An 18044-nucleotide genomic window follows, 5' to 3' on the forward strand; every position below is an offset into this window, starting at 1 on the left:
TTAACAGGTTGTCATTTTAATTTTAACAGTTGTAATAAAAATGGAGTAGTTAGCGTATGACCATTTTTAAAAAGGAAAAAATCTTCTTAGTTCAGACACAAATCAGTTTATGGAGGTCATTTTGAGTCCAAGATCTTTGTAGCACCGTGAGAGAACCAACTGACTCAAGTGTCCTTTATAGCTAAAGATATTGTTTATTAAACAAAGATACTACTGACTTCAAGCAACGGTTTTCTGATACTACCATTGATAAGTTACAGCAAATATGGCAAAAAAAATCAAACACGTTCTTGATGTGCTTCGTGCAACTAATGTGCCTATATAGATGTGTATTAAAATGAGTAAAAAATACTTTTACATGGTTATAAGTATACAAACTGGATACCTGAAACACATCATTTTAATGTGATTACAAATAAAAACTGATAGATCTAAAACAAATTTAGTGAAGATATCTTCTCAACTGAATGCATTATACATCGTTAAAATCATAAAAAATACTTAATGGGTACCCTATGTATTGATGTATTTGGTCCATATTTAAATATATGCCACCAACATCGGTGAAGTCAATGTGTTCAGAATACTTCAGGTCACTCACAGACAGACACGCAGATGACGTACTTTAAGACTAAAAGACCTGCAGTGGTTTTAGAGATTCATGATATTCCACTGTTCACACACGTGCAGAGCCACAGCAAGGTCAAGTATCTGAGGATAATCTCTCCGCTGCTTCCCGGTATCACTTATACTCTACGATATCACTCTCTATGTATTGAAGAGCTCTCCACAGCTGCAGTGTCCGACAACACAAGCTGCTGACCAGAACCACTGGAACGCTGAGGAAGGGCTTCTCATGCCGGTGATGTGATTGAACTATCTGCCGGTCATTCTGGAGGATGGAAGAGATGCAGAAGAGAAAGATTAACGTAAGAACTAGCAACAGATAATGATCTTTACTCTTACGACACTGACATCAAAGTCGTCCTTCTTTCTAACGCCACAATAGAAGAAATGAGAAGTCAGTGACGCTTTTTTTTTAAATCTTTCTAAGCCGACACGTAATCCAAAACTCTCTTAAAATTCTGCTTCTCCAGTTGGTTTATTTTCACAAATTTAAGCTTCTCATTTAAAGCAACAGTTCATAAAACTGTAAAATAGGGCGGTTCTTTTTCAAGGTTTGGATTGATTAGCTAATCCGACCTGTTTTCTGAATCAATTCTATTATAAAATAACAATGTCTCATAATCATAAGCAACCATTTAATAATAAGCGATCATTGAACCATTATGGTAGCATTATACATTTGTTCAATGTTGCATTGATTGAGTTCAAATCAAAGGACTCCCTGTAACGGTAAAAAGAAAAAACTTTAATACATTTTTTTCCTTCTTTTATGCATAATGTGAATCAAATAAGTTAAAAGACAGAAGTGCAATAGCATGTAAAAGAACTAAATATAAGAAAGGAAAAACATGTAGCACACAAGGCAGGCCTGTAGTTGGCGCTGTGAGGCTTTTGTATGCAGAGAAGAAGATCCTCGTCACAACTTATTCTAATAGTTCTTTTTATTTAAAAAAATTCTGCAATCTATCCATATTTGTGTAAAAGATTATCATCAATTTTTGTTCTTTTTTAATCTTCTCAATTGTAGAGGTCTAAATACTGTAGATAAGGTAGATAATATAAGACGTAAATACTTTCATTAAAAATAAACAATTTTTAAAAGCTGAAAAAATGTTAAGTAAAAGAAAGAAAAAAATTCTGAATCGTAATTGGTCTCTAATGTGAACAAATATTATCTTTGGATAAAAAGACACGGAGAAGAGAAACATTGAAAGGATAAATAGCAACATGGCTTGGATGATATCACTAAACAGACTTTATTTGCCATCCAGAGCAAAGTATTTTCTTGATTTAGAGAAATTCTTGATGATCAATGACAATCCAATTTTGTGTTTTGGACGAAGCAATTCATGGTTTTTTTTCTGACACTTTTTTTGCTTCCCTTAATGAAGCTAGTGTTACATCCTTAAAGAAAGAATTCTAGATATGAAGACTCAATACATATAGGGACATTGCTTCCTGAAAATGTTGTGTAACAGAAAATAAAATTTGCCGAACCTAATATATAGTCTCTACATCTGCAATTCACAAAAAACACGTTAAGTCTGAACAATTAAAAGATGTTATACTAATGATAATACTAATCAATAAATCAAACCTAATAAAGATGTCAAATGAGAAGGTTAAAGAGAGAACTTAAAAAAACAACATATATGACATTTCAAACATCAAAAACAGCAATTAAATTTAAATAATGGTAAATGTTTTTAATGATTATGATCATTATTAGGTTAGGTTAGGGTAGGTAGAGCTTCATTGATTCCTCAGGAGGTCTCCTTCGGGAAATTGTCTTTTTCCAATTATCCACAGCAAATACAGCAATTTTTCATAAAAAATAATCAAAATAAAATGAGAGCAAGAACAAAGAGAAATAAAGAGAAAGAACAAGATGATACAATCTAAGTCTAAAGATAAAGATAATTAATATATAATATTATTAACTGCCTGTTTTGTCATGATCAATTCATAAGTCAGTTCACACACACAGTCAAGGTGTCCCCCTGAGAGTAAAGCTGCTTAACATCAGAGCCGCTCAGGCAAAACACTCACATGTAATGTTTTGGGCGGTAATGAGCCGAAGTACTTTGCTAAATGGAGGAATTTAGTACTTAGAATGGTAACCCTGTAGAGATCTGCCCTCCTGAGACCCCCCATGGTTTGATTTATTGATTTATGTGGCACGCCTGGATGGTTGACTCAAAATCAAAGTAAATGAATGTTCACGTTGATATGTTGACTATAAAGATGTCAGTGTTCAAGATAAGATAAGGTACAGATATTGTGGATGTCAAAAATGATATTGAAATCATAATCAAGACCACAAACTAAACCAGAGCATTAGATACTTTTAATGCATAGACATAAACTAGTCTAAAAAAAGTCTAAAGACGAACCTATATAAAATGTATGAAATAAGCCAAATTAAGGTAAGGTAAGGTAAGGTAAGGTAAGGTAAGGTAGAACTTTTTTGATGTCTCCTTCGGGAAATTGTTTTTTCCAATAGCCACAGCAAATACAGCAATTTTTCATAAAAAATAAATAAAAATAAAAAAGGAACAAGAACAAAGAGAAATAAAGATAAAGAACAAGATGATACAATCTAAGTCTAAAGATAAAGATTAATTAAAAAGGGTAAATTAGATACTTTATGTTTATGTTTGGTTAATCTCTCAGCCCTCAATCTTAAATTCCAGTAATACCAGTGCAGTTCTTGCTGCTATACTAACTGTAGGCTAGCTACTTTTGTAATGCATGCAAATGAATCCAAATGAATACATTTAACTAGAAATTAAAATCTTACTCAAATCAGAAGTAAATTATACAATCATGAACATTATTTTGTGTCAGAAAACAACCATCCATGAGAAACCTGTAAAAATGATCAGATCAAATCTTCTCACAGCCATGAAAGAATCACATTCATCTTGTTTTTGACTCAAAATAAAAGTACAAAACAACAATTTCAATGACAAGTGAGAAGGAGACCGAGAGTGTCTCTAGAGAACTGATGAGTAGGGGTGTAAAGAAATATCGATACAACGATATATCGTGATTTTTTCACTGAAGGAGGAGAAATACTGTTAATATTTTAAGAAGCACTTTCCTACAAGCAATTTCACATTTGACAACAGAAAGTATTTGCTCATTTCTTTGTTGGAAAAGCCAGAAAAGGTGTTGTTTCTTAAAAAGAAACAATATATCGTTGTTACTACTGTATCTCAATAAATCGCAGTATATCGTATCGTCCCACATGTAGCGTGATACATATAATATCGCCAGATTCTTGCCAATACACAGCCCTACTGATGAGCAAGTCTTACTCTGCTGGACCAACATGAAGCTGTAGTATAGCATCAGCATGGGGTCATCATTCTTTTGTAAAGTAGAAGCTCTTTAACTGATTTAAAGAGTCAAATTAAGGTTTTAAAAGCTGCTCGACAAGATGGATAGAATTTGAAACATGCAACTTAATGGCTCTGGACCTTAAACAAGGACGATCCACGCAGAAAAGACGTAGACGACCACAACATAAAGATCATTCACATAATTGTGGAAACTAAATCGTGATAAATGAAGGAATTACTAGTAGAAAGTGAAGCTTTAATTATGTGAGACAAATCCCAGATGACAACATTTCCTCATGAGTGAAGCCCAGACAGATGGGATTGATATTCCCTCTTGAAAGAAGAGAGATGAAGACAGTCTCGGAGTGTGTTGGTGTGTTCCCATATGTGTGTTACTCTTCAGTTACTCCTGCATTTGCATATCAGCACAGGGTCTAATTCAAAGTGCCTGCAGATGTTGCTGCCATTTGCTCCCCTGCCAGTCAAAACCAGGGCTAAATGCCAGTCCCTGAGAGGCACGGACGAGTGGGCGGTTTAAACACCTTTTTTCCAGGAAGCTCTAAACAGGAAGATGCACCCAAAATATTTGTTTTAATTAAAAACTGTGAAATATTTTTTATCATGACACAATCCTTGCAGTTAAATTTCTAATGTCCAAATTCTTCTCTTTAACTATGTAAGATTGAACATATTTGTTTCCGGCTCCCCCTGTGTTAGAAGAGTGTAACTACAATGTCGTTAAAACTATGAACACTGGTTTAGAAAGCCAGTAAAACAACTAAAAACAACAAATCTTTGGTTCAATTTAATCTTGCTGTAAACTTCATAGACGTCCTTGCAGTTTGTAAGCCATAACTGAAATGAATGTAAACCCCTTCTTTAGTTAACTCATTCATAAAATTGCTTCAGTGATTCCCGCTAGTTAATAAATAGGCTTCACAACAGAGCTGGACAGATTGACAGTAACTTCACATCATGGTTTTAATTCGATCCCTTCCATGGTAACTGTATATATAGCGATATATATATTTAGGTGTTAAAAATGATGCCTATGAGATTAAAGTAGGATTGATAACACTCATTAGACCAGTGTTTTAACTTTTTTTAAGCCAAGGTACACTTTTCTATTAAGAATCACTAGGCACACCACCAGCCAAAAATAAAAAAGATTCTCTGTAGTCCAGGGGTGCCACACATGTTTTACCCAGGATCCATGTGAAGTGAAAATGATCAAGTCCAAAAGATCTACCTTCATGAGACTTGCTCAACATGAGTAAGAACATACAGATGACTTGGACTGAATGGACTGATAATCAATCATGATGGAAGGATGTGTGGATTAAATCATCTTTATAGAAAAAGGCTGACTTGCATAAATAAGTAGAGTTTGGTATTGTAGTCAAGAAAGTAGCATATTCACTCATATTTGCACACTTTTCTCCGTGAGTGTAAATTATTGCCTGTAGTATCAAAATCTCATGCTTCACTGTACATAAATTCAGGGGTCTCAAGTACAAAGAAGTTCATGGATTTCCTACTAAAAACACTCAATCCCAGAAAAAAGTGCACAAAAATATTAATATATTTAAATCTGTGCGTGCCCTACTTTAGACATATTGTCTATTATATTGACTTCTTACAATAACTTCCAGATACGCTCAGCAACCAGTGGAATACACAACCATTAACTGAAGGATGATTGTTTTCATTGCGCAGATGGTATTTTACGATACCCTTGAGTTTTGAAGTTGCTCAAGGAGCCTGAATACTAGGGAGTGGCTTTAATATACTAATATATGTTGATAATTATTATGATGGATGGATGGATGGATGGATGGATGGATGGATGGATGGATGGATGGATGGATGGATGGATGGATGGATGGATGGACTTTATTGCTCACTCTGGATTTTAAAGTTTATATTTCAATGAAGTTTGTGTGAAATACAATATTAATATATATTTTTTTTAAATACTCCCAGATGCAAGATGGCAAAACTGCATTTAAAGTTAGCTTTAGTTCCATTAATCCAACCAAAAGTGGAACAATCATGTTGGCCCTTGTTTAATTAGTAATTCTTAATTTATTTTTTTAATTGGTCATTTGTCTCAAAGCTAAACAAACTGCAAAACATTTCTTAAGATGAACTGATGAACTTCATCTGAACTACGTTGAAAATGTATTGAGGAGTGACGTTCTTTTGAAGGGGACATCTTTTCTAAGCACCATCTATCATCATGGAGGTCAACAGCCACAGCCCCGATGAAGTTTCTATAAAGGTCTGACATGCTGTTGAATTAAAAGTCTTCGGGTCGGCGCCCTCTATCACAGCAGGTTAATGGAAAAACAGCACTGAAGCGGATCAACTGGAACTTCTTCGGTCATCTTCAATTTATAACAAATAAAAGTATTGATAAATCAGGAGATGTTTTCAGCAAATAACCAGAGTTTAAATGAACGTGGCGAAGAGTCCGTCCCACTAGCATTGCTGATTCTGGCACAGATTAGCATAGCCTGTAAAGAATTGCTGACATCACTAAAACAGGCTATACTAATTAAAGCCAGAATCATCAATTCAGGTCTTCAGACACCTACAGAGAGAGGTTTGACAGCAGTTTGACAGCAAAGAGGAAGAAAGCATGTTAGCGAACATGTACGTAACAGATGGTTCATTATAGTTGAGGGGGGCTTCAGAGGAGAGGTGCCGGGGGACAGATGTCCTCTTGATTCTGGAATCAGTCTTTATCACACACAGGCCATATCTGGGAATTATACCTCAGACAATGAATCACACCAGGTCCAGCCTTCCAATGACACCGGCCCGTAATGGATGGCCCGTGAAAGAGAAATGAAGGCAGAGAAGCAGCGAGACAGAGCCAAGTGCAGACCAAGAAAGGTTCAGTGTGATGGGAAACAAATGAACGGAGGACTGGCTTTTCTGAGAAGAAATATATGTTTTGTTTCAGCCCCCAGCACACTTGAATGACACATTGTCTGGATTCATTTCATTTCACCAAGATATTTTTTTCTTTTTTTTTTAGCATGCAAGATCAAGTCACAGTTGTTTGTTTGGGCTTTTGAAACATTCGCCAACGAATTTTACTCCTGACACTCTCTTGTACCTTCAAAAGAAGCAAAATCTTCTTTAGCAGAGAGTCTTCATTTATTAGGACCATTCAAATATTTTTCTCATCGTATTTATTACATTGTATATCTACCCTTCATTTAAAGATTAAACGCAAATGAAAACGTTTATTACAAGATTAAAGTCTGATATATAACTTGTTTTTTAATGTATAAATACTTTCATACAAGATTAAGTACGTATATATAACGTATAACTACAGGATTTAAGTACATTACATTTATTAAGAGATTACAGATGTATATATTACCTTTATCACAAGATTTAAGATTTATTATTATATTTATCACAAGACGAAAGTCACTATATAACATTTGTTTCAAAAACTAAGTGGAATATATTATTACATGATTTAAATCTAATATATGCAAAAAAACAAACATCTGACTCATATGAATTTCTATTAAATATCAACAACCTCAACATAAATTCATAAATAAAAATAAATAATGGAAAAAATATAGATATCGGATTTTGCATGTAAAATCAGGAAGACTCTTTTGAAGGACTGAGATTGAACCTGTTACTGTACAAAACGTGGAGAAAAAAAGGAGAAATAAAGTTGAATTAAGCCATGTTTTTCAAGGTGCCGTTATTAACGGTGACAGAACTCTGGAAGCATGAAGAAAAACTCAATAACCTGCTTCCATCTTCCTCTCTGCTCTACTTCTACTGTTGCGTTCAGGTACCCCATCATTTCTTAATCAGGCTCTGAGAGTGGTTCAAATAAGGATACTAGAGGATTACCGTAATCGTTTTCCTCAATGAATATCGATGATACGCTTTAACGTGTTAAGACGTTGTGATTGGTTGAGGGAAGGAGGAAGTGGTGATGTTTTTTTTTTTTAACCAAAAACAAGAGCTGCTAATCAATTTATTCTTTCATCACAATCATCTTGATGGATTAGGATGACAAAGGTTCACTGGTCACATGACACATGACAAATGCACCAACCAACACAGTTGTGTTTAATAACAAGTCTGGAGAAGCTGAAGTTTCCTCAGCGACAGTCATTTTACTAACGTTCTCCTGGAGGAAACAAAGTGCAAATGAACACTTGGACTTCTTCACAGTCAATATCATCTAATTGAAAAAGTCTGACCGAAACATTCTCCGGACTTTAAATGAACTGCTTCTTTCTAGGCGGTTTGAAGACAACAATCAGCCGCATGAAGCAATTAAACTTCTCTTTTCCAGCCAACAAATGAGGAAGAGACCATTTGGTTGAAAGTTCCATTAGTGTGAATGAGCTGCTGTAGGATGTTAAAGTGACTTGATTCCACTTGAAGTCTTCAAGCACCACAGACAAGAAATAAGAACGGAAACTAATGATATCAGAGCACCTCGTGCTATCTCATAGTTTACTGAAGTCATCCATAAATCCAGAGCTTTCTAATAAACAATATTTATGCCAGAGAGGACAGTTCGGAAAGATAGCTCTGGACAGTGTCTCTCACAGGTATGGGACTCTGTGTTCTGGCAGCTGCTGGAGGAAGGATCATAAAACTATGGAATTCTGTAGTGGAGGGTGGGAGGCGGGAAGAGAAAAACAAAAGAGGATTTTTTTTTTTATTGTTTAGATAATCCTCTGTGTTCCTGTGTTCATTAGTATTCATGTTAATTTAATTGAGATCTTCAGAATACTCAAATTATGGAAGTAAATTTGTGCCATTGGACCATAAATATTAATTTATGACACTGGATTTTAACTGCATGAAACCAGACTATGAATTTGAAAATCCATCAAATTTCAAGCAGTTATTTAATTGGTGTCGATTTTATGTGTATGAATACATTCAGTGTAAACATTTACCGTGCAAAAGTCTAATGTATTAATTAATGTAAAATGATATTCAGTGTCAGATGTGTCAAAACATAATGAATAAAACTGATCTGAACTGAACTGAAACTTAAATTGTTTACAATTAATTAATCTTTTAACAATTATTTTTTTGCACAAATGTATACTGAATTAATTCAAGCAATGAAATAAATATAATAGACAGCAAATGAATAACTAATAATACAAATAATTTGATGTTTTTTCAAATTCAAGGTCTGATTCTGATGCTGTAAAAATTAACATTCACTGTAAATAATTGTTGCAATGTAGAAACAAAAAATTCTCATCAGATTTGAACATTACATTTCTCTAACAATTGTTTACACTGAATATCTGTTTACATTGAACTTTTATACAAATTGAAATTTACACTAAATTAATTCATAAATTAAAAAATAGCTGAACATAAAAGTGCTTAATATCAAAAAAAATAATGAATTAGAAGTAACCGTTTGGATGTTGTCGACGGAAAAGTCATTAATCCCTGAAGTCTCCACCTCTTTATACTTTATACAGTAATAACTTTATAACAAGCTACGTCATGATGAGAGACTTACTGCATCTTGGAGAGGAAGACTTCAACATTTACAACATGTGAGTGAGTCAGGAAAGTTGGGTTTTGAATTAGTTGCCCTTTTAACAAGTAAAGTGGTTAGCCTCAGAGCAAAAAGGTTGCTGGTTCAATTCCAGGCCGAGACAACCTTTCTGTGTGGAGTTTGTATGTTCTCCCCGTGTTGGGTGGGTTAACTCCGGGCACTCCGGTTTCCTCCCACAGTCCAAAAACATACAGAGGTTAATTGAGAACTTTGGGAAATTGTCCATAGGTATGAGTGCGTGTGTGAATGATTGTCTGTCTTTGTGTGCCTTGCGACAGACTGGCGTCCTGTCCAGGGTGTCCCCTGCCTCTCGCCCTATGACTCTTGGATAGGCTCCAGTATCCCTGTGACTCCGACTCCAGGATAAAGCGTCTGTCAATGAATGAATTTCACAACTACTGTTGTGTTTTCTTCCCATCACTCAGGGACAGGTGGATGAATCTTTACTACACTATTACAGCTGGTGTTACAGAAGTATGAAACTCTTTTCATGGTCACACTTGAAACACCTGCTTCACAAGGAAAAGTGTGAAGATGTTTGAAAGGTTAATAAAAGTGTCAGAGCACATTCTACCAACTGTTGGTCTTTTATCTTGGAACGTCTCTTTGAAACTCTTTTTATTCATTTATCAGGCCGATCTCTTCTCTAAGGGTAGCTTATATCTCAAAGCTGATAATGAAGTTTTAAGAAACCCCGATGGCCATAATAACTGCCTGAACTTTATAAGACTGGAAGTATTAAGATGAAAGACCTGGGACAGGAAAGACTCACAAAGTAAACTCTCTGAGAAGTGAATTGTTGGGAGAAACCTGCAGGATCTAGAGCGAAGGACATGATCCGTTTTTAATGACTGAAGCCAATGTGGATGTGGACTTGAGACTGGAAGTCACATACACAACAAACAAAAATCTGACTTTTACTTGAAAAAAAATGTGCAGCATGGTTCAAAACAGAAAGCACTGAACTGGTGCTGGACTTCTATCTCAACTGTATCATGATTATATTCCCATTCATAAGTTTTTCGAAATTTCTGAAAGCAAAAAAGGTGTATAAGCTTCAATAGCTTTGAGCTAATTATGTGTAGTTTCATCCAACAGTCATACTTCTACCAGCATAATCTCCACCTCTTGACCAGAGTCTGGCTAAACTGGAAGGCTGAATTTCCAAGATGGCCGCAACCGCCAATTAGCTTAAAAACTGTGGTTCAGGAACACAAAGATGTCACAGATGTATTGTAACATAGTCGATACTAGGGCTGTGTATTTTAAAATAATGTGTTCATATGATACGTATCACAATTCAGGGTTAATGATACAATATATTGTGATATATTCTAATGCAAATATATTATATATATTTGTAGTATTGTCGAGTACTTGACTCCAGTGTTGTAGAATTTACAGACCACCTGACTCTTGACAAACTTGTAACTGCTTTCATTTGTTTTGAAACCAAAATGTGTCCAAACATGAGCTTTGAAAGCTGCTGGAGTCCACTGTCCACAGGATCTCACAGGATTTCAATGTTCAATATAAAAACAAACAAACGACGTGAATATTTGCATGTTAATATTTAAAAAAAAAAAAAAAATTATGCTCACATTATTGAACTATAAACTGTAAATAAAATAAATATTATAACACCAAAAAAATATAATTCTATAATTGGTACAGTGCTGTTGAATATCAATACAGTATTGTGAAAAAGAATAAAATTATATATCACAATATCAATATTTTGTACCATCCTGAGTCTATACAGTCTGTGATCTATTGGAAAATGCATTTTGACCTCAAATAAGGAACAAAAATAGGACTCTGCACCCAACTCTGATTCTTCTGTGGTACCGACCCGAACTCTTCTGTAGTACGGATGCAACAAGACATGCTTTTAATGTTTCAGTAACAAGGGGTTATTAACATGACCTAGACCTGATAATGTTGCTGATAATTAAGTGTGTGATTTCCTCATGTGAGAAACATACGTGGTTAGCAGACTTTTTGTCATCTACATGTATTTGATGCGATCTTCCAGCTGTTTCAAGATCATAGTAGCATATGGGAATTCATAGCATACATATATCAGTTCTAATATAAGACATGAATCTGCAGACGGACTTACTTTAACTTATTTTTGTCCAAATAAAAAAAGAAGTAGCAGCCAAACAGAGATAGACACAACCTAAGATGGAAAAAGAACAATGTTAACTGACTTCAGTCCAAAAGAGGTGAAGATCAGAGCAACAAGAGACCCTAATATTTATCACATTCTTGACGATCTAAATTTAAATGGAAATTCTAAACATGGGCTTACAAATGCTGTTTTGCCTGAAGGAGAATTTACGTCTTCACAAGTGCTGCACTCCATCATTCAATAGTGAATAGAAACACGAGAGGGGAATGTAAACAGAAGCAGAAGGTTTGTCCCAAATTCACTCTAAATGATTAAAGTTTTTCAACAAAAAAAATGTTCTTCACCTGTTTCAGTAATAAGACACAAAACAATACAAGTTTGAGTTAGTCTCATGATGAGCTAGCGTTCAGAAGAAGAGAGACTCGCTGAACAGATGCGGGAGAGTGGCCAACAAAATGATTATTAATGATATTAATGTGCCATGTTTTCCTCCGATGCGGCCAATAAGAGCTTTGCTCGACGCCATAAATGATAATCTCCCGCCTGGATTGTCATGATGGCCGCACCGGTCCGTGATATTCAACTCAGTCATAGAGCCATTAAAAATGCTTGTAAATGTTTGATTAATTATCGCAATCTGAAGCAGTGAATCATACATAAGACCCCATTCAGTTGGAAAAATCTAGCTTTAGATGAATAAAATAGTTGACTACAAGCATCCCATAATATAAATAAGGTTAAAAAAATATATATATATAGATACACTTCAATTCAACAATAACGAATCGAAATTCAACAGAATTTTATTGATTTTGATTTGATTATAAATCACTTTGTATTATTATCATAGTTACTTTGTGATCTATATTTGTTTGAGTATGTGTTAAATATAAAAAAAAAGAAGTTTTTTTTCATTAATTTACAATTAAAATTCAAAACGACCCATAATAATAAGTCAATTAAAAAAAAGTAATTAGTCAAGTACTGATTAAAGTAAGCCAAAGAACGTTTATAAAAAAAAAAGTCTAGAAAACCTGTTTTTTATGAGAATCCATGACGGCAGACCACTTTGGACCCTTAAGATCAGACAAAAGTGAGAAGAAATATAGAGACACATCTAAACGTATTTCTTGGTTTTGTAACTTGAAGTACTATCAAAGTTTGACATTATTTTGATCTCAATTCTAGACAGAGTTCATCAGAGTGTCTTCGACGTTTAAGAAGGAAGTTGTCAGTTAAGATGATTGATGTTTGCCACAGACAAAGAAGTGTTTCAATCGATATCCACAGAGCAACAGAAGGGCAACCAAGCAGAACTCTCTCTGGGTTTGACACCGTTGACGGCACACTGTTGCCTTTCGATTGTAGGTTCACAGGATCACAGTGCAAAGAGAGGACTACTTCTTTTCACAGGATTCCAAAGAGCTTTTTGAAAAGTTTTTTAACAAAACTGGTAAAACCAGTATTATTTAACTTACATTCAAAATGTTTTTTAAGCTGATGTTTGGACATATTTTGGCTTTCAGTTCTATACCTTCAAACCAAAGAAAACATCAAAATATGTCACTTAAATTCAGTGTAAGAATCGTTACGAAAACTATTCAAGTTTTTGGAAATAAATCATATCGAATGGTATCACTACAGCCCTACTCCATATCTTATCTTAAACCGGGACATAGTCATTGGTCATGGTATCGACATAAAATTAATTCAATTTAATTTTGAGCTAAACTTCCAAGGAACTACATAAAATGACTTGACTGTCAGGCAAAATGCCCCCGACAATCCGCCTTGAGTTTGACAAATTTGTTTTCACCATCATACAATATGTTAGGACAAAAAACAAAATTAAAACAAGTCGACGCTAAAAAAGTCAAACTTTTACGATGTAATCCATTTTCAGTGCCAGATGAAATATTTTAGCATGAAAATGTAAAGAACACGATTAAACTTTAGTGAATATAAGTTCAACAATGGCAGATGAAGTCGTGATCATTTCAAAACACAATGTAGACGTGGAAGAAGTGAGGATGGAACGGAACTATAAATCCATTCAAATTACTGCTCAACATTCTTTGACTCCGTCTCAAGATGAACCAGGATTCTCCCCCCAAGCATCCTTCCTTTGTATCATTTACCAGGAGCTGCCTGGAGGCAAAGAATGCAAATATTGATACACACCGCAGGGAAAACCTCCTGCCAACATTGCGCAAGACCTTTAAAATGTAAATATACATATTCATGATGCAATTTTTCAGTTAGAGACTACGATTGTCTCGCTGTCAGTGCCTTCAGATTTGTATCGTTGCTGCTGAATATGAGCAGAAAATAAATCGTGTGAAAGGAATATATTAAACATTAATACGTGATCATAATGTCTTATAGACTCTCAAACCACTCCACAATATGTCTTGAAAATTAACAAATAGGTTACTGACCTCTCAGTAGAGGTTTTTAGGGGAAGATCAAATCTCTCAGGTCAACTTAAAGGGAGTAGAAAAGGGGCAAAGACCATGAGAATTCAAATTCAGTCACATTTTGATGAAATTTAAACCATATGTATTACATACCAAGTAGGAGAGAGTTCAATAATTTTAATTTTAATTATTTTAATTTAATTTTATATTATTAAATTTTTACTTTTTCAAATACGATATTTATTATATAATAAATAAGGATTATCTTTTTTTGTTTTATTTAAATTATATAAGACGTATGAAAAAAAAAAAATTCTCTTTACAAAAACCATGCAAATATTCAGTGTATTTTCATCTTTGTGTTCCAATTAAACTTCCAGCCTGAGACGCAGCTAAAGGAAGAATGATATCTTGCAAAATCTCGTCAATAACTGAGGACCAGAAGATACAGTCGACTCCAGCAGCTTAAATAAGGATGATTTCCATAATTTTACCTTCTTTTTTGTAGAACCTATAATCTGTGATTTTTTAATTTACTATCATCTCTCCGCTCCCTCTCTATTTTCGATAAATTATTTTTATATATTTTTTATTGCTAATGGTTATCTTTTTAAAGTATTCATTTTAACACATTATTATTCTATTAACATTTTACTTTTTGTGTGATTGTTTTTCTTATTAGTTGTATTGTAATAAGTGAATGTGTGTTTCATCTTTTTGGTAAACTGCTAAGCTTCAACGTGGGAAGAATATAGGTCTCACCATCAGCATCATTAGCATTTCTTATGTAAATACATCTTTTCATAGCTTTGTTAAGGAAGGGAGATTGTGTCCTTCCAATCACACACACTAGAGAATGATTGGTGATTTTTAGAGTAATATTTACGATGCAAATCTTTGATGAATTCTCTCCCACTGGATTTGAATGACTGATTGCAGATAATTGTTTTGAAAGCAGGAAAATTAAGATGTCTATAAATGGAACGGTAGAATATGATATTCATCAGTAAAATGTGACTTCTTACACTAAACACGTTTTATTCTAAAGAGATAAAAAATATCACAGATTTATGCAGGAACACACACACTCACAGAAGCACATGTCAAACAAACACACCTTCGTCTCTGCATCCAACATGCAATTAAAAACTTAACCATGATGTGTAAAGCTTTGATGAGTCATCAGTTCTTTCCTTGACTTAAAGGTTTGATGAAAGGAAGGTTCTACTGACGACCATCAACAGTTGAGTTTATTGTGATGAAGCAGTAGATCCACTCACTTCACCAAACATTTCTGCTGATTCCTGGAAGTTTGATTAGTTTGGGATTTATACACCAGATCAAATTCATTATCCTCAGCAGTTTAGTTTAGTCTAGTAATCCCGAGCATGACTTATATGCAATGACAAGACCCACCGAGACACTTTTACTCACAGCTGAACTCATGTGCTGTGTCTCAAATCGCATACTAGCGTACTAAAAGTTAGTATTTTTAGTACGTTAGTGTGTCTCAATTCTTAGTATGCGAAATTTAGTGCGCCATGCATACTAAATTGGCATACTAACACGCCCACAAAACTAGCATGGTTCGATGGACACTAACCATACTAAACAGCCGCCATTTTAGTGACGTTTTAAACGGAAGTTACGTCATATATAAATGCATATATATGCATATACTTAAATGTGTATTTTCAGCAGCAGTAGGAGGATAAACACGTCTTCGCTGCTGATACCAGCTTAAATATCTCGCGATTATTTAGATTCTCATATTTTTTCTTTATTTCTTTTTCCAAAGTTGCAATACGTGCTGCCAGCAGGTGTCGGCGATAGCGTTCAAACAGCTGCTTGAAACATCGTTAAATAGAAGTAGAAGAAGAAGCTGTCATGTGATTTCCGGTTAGTGTGTAGCTTCAGGGTTTGATTTGAGACATACTATCTGCGGAGAATTTGCGTACTAGTTAGTATGCATACTAAACTGATGCATACTAACTTCTAGCATACTAAGATTAGTATGCGATTTGAGACACAGCAATGGTCTTCTCAGATAGTTGGTGTTTGGTCTTAAATGTTTTACTATCACTGAAACTTTTATTTTTTTTAATCATCCAATTCAAAGTAAATTAATCTATGTGATAATGTCCATCACTGTTTTACTAGCTGAACTCCTGGCGTCGCAACAAAGACAAGAAAATGATTTAAAATTAAAATGCAAAGACCATGTAAATTAGTTGAAAATATTTCATTCTGGTAGCGTCAATCTTTGATGAATGGCAACATATTCCGAAAAATGACGCAGAAACTAGCTAAAAGAAGACAAAATAAGTGGGAGGACTCTAAAGTGAATCTTGGTTGCTTCATATTTGAGATACACAGCTCTTATTTAGTTTAAAACCTTCCTTGGAACAAAACAAACAAAAATAACCTATTTATGCTATTAGTAGGAAGGAAGGATAACAGTAGATCAGCCGTTTTGGTCTTGATGAACAAGCCCAGCCCAGTTCATTTTTTAATGAAAAATTGCTGTATTTGATGTGGCTACTGGAAAAAAAACAATTTTATAAAAGTTTCAATAAAGTTATACCTTACCTTATGTCATTTTAATTCTGACAAGTTCTCTGTAGCACTGTGTGAGAAGCAAGTGTCATTTATAGAAATATAATCCTGGAGTCACAAAGCTCAAACTAAAGCTATTTTGGGCCCAAAAACAGATCCTATGTGAGTTTATTTGACAACAATCCAAGTTTACTCAACAATGTAAAAGCATTTATTTTGTCTTTAATTTCAGCTCTGTTGAGAGGTTTGCTTTGGTTCCGCTGGTTAGTGTTGGTGCAACAGGATTTTGTGCGACCTCTCAGACGACCTTGTGTCCGTGAGGCTCACGCTGTGACCGATTCAATAATGAGGATCTGTCAAATACGGCTTACGTAACGTCTCTCAGGCTCTGTTCTTGGGGAAACAACTCAAGTCAATCTTAAGGTGGGAAATGAATCCACGTTTAACAACCCACGAAGAAGAAGAGGCAGCTGAGGCGCCTCAGACCTGACACCAGGCTCTGGGCGGGTAATTATGTGTTAAGAGATGAGCTGACAGAAGAGATTTACCTGTGCCTCCCAGTTTACGATCCATAGCTCTTGTTGAGCCTGATCCCACAAACACAAATGGACCGCATACATTCTAATGCTTACCTATAATCATCAGAGCATTTCAATCACAATATCCTAAAGATAAACTGATTATTTTATGGGAATTATTAGTAAGAACTATATGTTTAGAAATTAGCTAGAATGCAGTGATGTATTGTTTGGATCTTGACTTAATAGAAAAAAATGTATGTATGAAAAAAAAAAGAAAAAAAAAAGATTATTTTAGATTAATTGATGTTTTTAATCTTTTGTGAAAGCAGCCTGTTGAACGACATGATGGCTCTCAATATGAACAAGCAAAGTAGGTTATCTGATTTTGGTGTCATTAAACTAGTTAAGTATTCTTGAAGATTATTTAGTTTTTATGCCTCAGTTCTTACACAAAACCAAACAAATTGTATTCATCTATTCCTAGTTAAACCAAGTGACTTAATCAGAGCAATTAGTAAAAACAACATTTTTGAGCATTATATGATCCAAGCCAAGTTAGAATGATATAAAAATATGATGTTTATTCTTATAATTATAGGATCTTAGGTACCATTGCACAATCTAAATTAGCATTATATTATCTAAACTAGTCATTTACGATCTACAATAGTGGTATACGATCAAAACTAGCAATGTATGATCCAAGCTAGCAATGTATGATCTAAACTAGAACGGTAATTTCCACAATAATGCTAGCAACACCCTCACAGCGCTATATCTACAGTTACAGTGTAATTATACACATTTTCAACAACAATGGAAATAATGTCATCACTCTGTATAATCATTCAACAATAG

The 18044-nt window shown here is 34.5% G+C and overlaps 1 protein-coding gene across 1 annotated transcript in view; it reads right to left on the reverse strand.

The window, feature by feature from the left end:
• Positions 1–18044, reverse strand: part of chrm3a (cholinergic receptor, muscarinic 3a) — a 110546-nt gene that overhangs the window by 46726 nt on the left and 45776 nt on the right. The gene's annotated exons all lie outside the window — the stretch shown is intronic.

The sequence above is a fragment of the Callionymus lyra genome, chromosome 11 (genome assembly GCF_982586985.1).
Source record: "Callionymus lyra chromosome 11, fCalLyr1.hap1.1, whole genome shotgun sequence".
Taxonomy (NCBI): Eukaryota; Metazoa; Chordata; class Actinopteri; order Syngnathiformes; family Callionymidae; genus Callionymus; species Callionymus lyra.